The 3981-nt window shown below is 37.9% G+C and overlaps 1 pseudogene; it reads left to right on the top strand.

Annotated features, from left to right (window-relative positions):
• Window positions 1–2997: 2997 nt before the first annotated feature.
• On the top strand, window positions 2998–3517 carry LOC113597849 (glyceraldehyde-3-phosphate dehydrogenase-like; annotated as a pseudogene).
• Window positions 3518–3981: the final 464 nt, after the last annotated feature.

Here is a 3981-nt window from a genome sequence, read left to right as displayed (position 1 = left end):
AAGATGTGTAATATGGCTTTCATTCAGATTTATCACAGCTATAAAGAAAAATATTACTAAAGATTTTGATAACCTATCTTCCAGCACAGTGGTAAGAGAAGATGCCTTTAAAGGATTTCTCTTAAAAAATGAAGCAATGAATAATATCAAAAGATTGAAAAATTATCTTTTGTAATCTCTTTTTCAAGTAGAAAGGAAATAAAGTTGATAGTAATGATAAGATAATGTATTTGCTTTTAATTATTGACATGTTGTTTCTAGTCCTTCATGATCAACTGTATTATTAATGATGACTACCCTAAAAGGAAACTAAGTGTTCAGACCAAAAAATAGTAGAATGTATTTTTGTTGTACACAAAATATACAAAAATATAAAACTACGGTCTTTTCTGTTTTCTCAAAAGGTTTCATTTTAGCAAGAAAATGAATATGTGCCCAGAATGACCCTCCATCTGAAAACAACAAAAATAATTCATCAAATATTTTCAGTGCCTCTTATGCTCTGGCAAAAGGTGAGGAATAGTTTGGCTAGGTATTAAAAAAATATGGTTTCTTTGTATAGAATTGTTGAATCACTATATTGTCCAAATGAAATTAATATAGCACTGTATGTTAACTATACTGGAATTAAAATATTAAAAACTTAAAAAACATATGGCTTCCCAGAAAGTTAAGTAGAACACTGAAGCTTTCATCTTGATAATACCAAATTTGGTGGAATTAAGCATTACTTTTTACATATTTAAAGGGCACAGAAAACAGAAGACAAAGCCCAGGGCCTCGTCAGGTGTGGAATTAAACAAAACGTCCTTATACAAATCTTGAATCCCCAATTTCTGAGGTCATTTAAGAGTAATCTAAAAATAAATCTGTCTTTTCAATAATCAAAAGGAATATATTGCCTGTCTTGGAGCTGAATGATGATGGAAAAATAGAAGAAAATACAGAGGGGGGTGGTGGGGAAACACCTTATGTATAAAGAAGGAGGGATAAAAATTATAAGAATTATTGGAGCCTTGGAGCTGAATGATGATGGAAAAATAGAGGAAAATATAGAGGGGGGAAGCACCTTATGTATAAAGAAGGAGGGATAAGAAGAGATAAGAGTTTCCCTTCAGAAACCATGCAGTGAGAAGAAAGTGATTTAAAATACTAAAGTGCTAGGGGCGCCTGGGTGGCTCAGTGGGCTCAGGTCATGATCTCGTAGTCTGTAAGTTCGAGCCCTGTGTTGGGCTCTGTGCTGACACCTCAGAGCCTGGACCCTGCTTTGGATTCTGTGTCTCCCTTTCTCTCTGCCCCTCTCCCGCTAGTGCTCTATCTCTCTCTCTCTCTGTCAAAAATAAAGAAAACATTTTTTAAAAATGTTTTAAATACTAAAGTGCTAAAAGAAATAAATCATCAACCCAGGATTCTGTGCCCAGTGAAATGATTATTCAAAAGTGAAAGAGTAGGGGCACCTGGCTGGCTCAGTTGGTAGAATGTGCAACTCTTGATCTCAGGGTTGTGAGTTCGAGCCCAATGTTGTGTGCAAAGATTACTTAAAAATAAAATCTCTTTTAAAAAAGCAAAAGAGTGGGGCACCTGGGTGGCTCAGTCAGTTAAGTGTCTGACTTTGGCTCAGGTCATGATCTTGCAGTTCGTGAGTTCGAGCCCCGCGTCGGGCTCTGTGCTGACAGCTCAGAACCTGGAACCTGCTTTGGATTCTGTGTCTCCCTCTCTCTCTGCACCTCCCCCACTCATGCTCTGTCTCTCAAAAGTAAATAAATAAACAGTTGGAAAAAAAAGAAGCAGCAGAGCGCCTGGGTGGCTCAGTAGGTTGAGCATCTGACTTCAGCTCAGGTCATGATCTCACGGTCTGTGAGTTTGAGCCCCACGTCGGGCTCTCTGCTGACAGCTCAGAGCCTGGAGCCTGCTTCAGATTCTGTGTTTTCCCCTCTCTCTGTCTCTCCTCCATTCACACTCTATCTTTCTCTCAAAAATAAATAAACATTAAAAATTTTTTTAAAGTGAAAGAGTAATACATTCTCAGACAAAAATTGAGGGAATTTGTTGCTACTAGATCTGCCTTGGAGAAATGATTTTAAAAGTTCCTCAGGAAGAACAAAAATGATATAAATTGGAAACTCAGATCTACGTGAAGAAAGGAAAAACATTAGAGCAGCATTAGGAATAAAGGTAAAATAAAACCTTTTATTTCTCTTATGGTTAATCAATCTAACAAGTAACACTTTGTTCAAAATATTAGCAACAATATACTCAGTTATATAGCTTATAGATAAATGAAATGAATGATAACAATGCTATGAGGGACAGGAAGGAGAAAATGGGAATACTTTGTTATAAGGTATTTGTACTCTGCATGTAGTAGTAGACTATTATTTGAAAGTAGACTTGAATTAGTTGTAAATGTATTTTGCAAAAGAATGGACAACCACTAAAAAGTAAAAGAGAAATGCAATTGATATGCTAAGAACAGAGAAAAATGAAATCAGTCAAAATACTCAAAACCAGAGAAGACAGAAAAAGAGTGGAAGACCAAAAAAATAACAAAGAACAAGGGCAAGTAATAGAAAACAATAACAAATGTGGTTGATGCAAATTCAACTATAATGATAATCACTGTTAATCAATAGATTAAATACACCAGTTAAAGACAGAAATTGTCAAAATGGATCAAAAAACAAGACCCAACTATATTGTCGACAAAAAGACACTTTAAATGTGAAGACATATATAGATTAAAAGTAAAGGGACAGAGAAAGATACAGCATGCTAAAAGTAAACAAAAGAAAGTCAGAGTAGCAGTAGTAACAAAAGAAAGTCAGACAAAGCAGACTTCAGAGCAAGGAAAATTATTAGAGATAAAGAAGGGCATTACATAATGATAAAAGTTCAACTCTCCAGGAAGAAATAGCAATCCTTAATGTGTGTGCAACTAACAACAGTGTCTAAATATGTAAGGCAAAAACTGATAGAAATTCAAGGAGAAATCGATGAATCCACTAGTATAGCTGGACCACCAACTACTTGGCCCCTCTGGCCAAAGTCATCCATGACAACTTTAGCATCATGGAGGGACTCATGACCACAGTCTATGCTATCACTACCACCCAAAAGGTTGTGGATGGCCACTCTGGAAAGCTGTGTGTGATGGCTGATGGGCTGCCCACAACATTATCCCTGCTTCTACTGGTGCTGTCAAGGCTGTGAGCAAGGTTATTTCTGAGCTGAATCGGAAGCTTACTGGTATGGCCTTACATGTCCCCATCCCCAGTGTGTCAGTCATAGATCCAACCTGCTGCCTGGAGAAAGCTGCCAAATACAATGACATAAAAAATATGGTGAAGCAGGCACCAGAGGCCCCCCTCGAGGGCATCCTAGGCTACAATGAGGCCAAGTTGCCTCCTGTGACTTTAACAGTGACACCCACTCTTACACCTCTGATGCTAGGGCTGGTATTGTTCTCAATGACCTCTTAGTCTAGCTCATTTCCTGGTACTACAGTGAATTTGGCTAGAGTAACCAGGTGATGGACCTTATGGTCCACATGGCCTCCAAGGAGTAATAGCCCCCTGAAATACCAGCCCCAGTGAGAGCATAAGAGGAAGAGAGAATCTCTCAGCTACTGAAGAGTCCTTGCCCCAACTCATCCCTCAACACACTGAGAATCCCCAACCTCAATAAAGTTTCAATCCCAGAACTCCTGTAGAAAGGGAGAAACTTAGGGAGCCCAACTTTGTCATGTACTATCAATAAAGTGCACTGTACCCAGCCAAAAAAAGAAAAAGCATTTGATAAAATCCAACACGATTCATTATAGAAACTCTTAGCAAAGTATGAGTCAAGAGGAACTTCCTTGACATGATAAAGAACATCTACCAACAACCAATAGATGACATCTTCTCTAATGGTAAGAAACTAGATGGTTTTCCCCTAAAATCAGAAACAAAGTCAGGCTGCCCATCTCACCATTCAACATCA

This window comes from Acinonyx jubatus, chromosome X (genome assembly GCF_027475565.1).
Source record: "Acinonyx jubatus isolate Ajub_Pintada_27869175 chromosome X, VMU_Ajub_asm_v1.0, whole genome shotgun sequence".
In the NCBI taxonomy this organism is placed as follows: Eukaryota; Metazoa; Chordata; class Mammalia; order Carnivora; family Felidae; genus Acinonyx; species Acinonyx jubatus.
The sequence above is the reverse complement of the archived record's forward strand: the minus strand, read 5'-3'. Positions and strand labels throughout refer to the sequence as shown.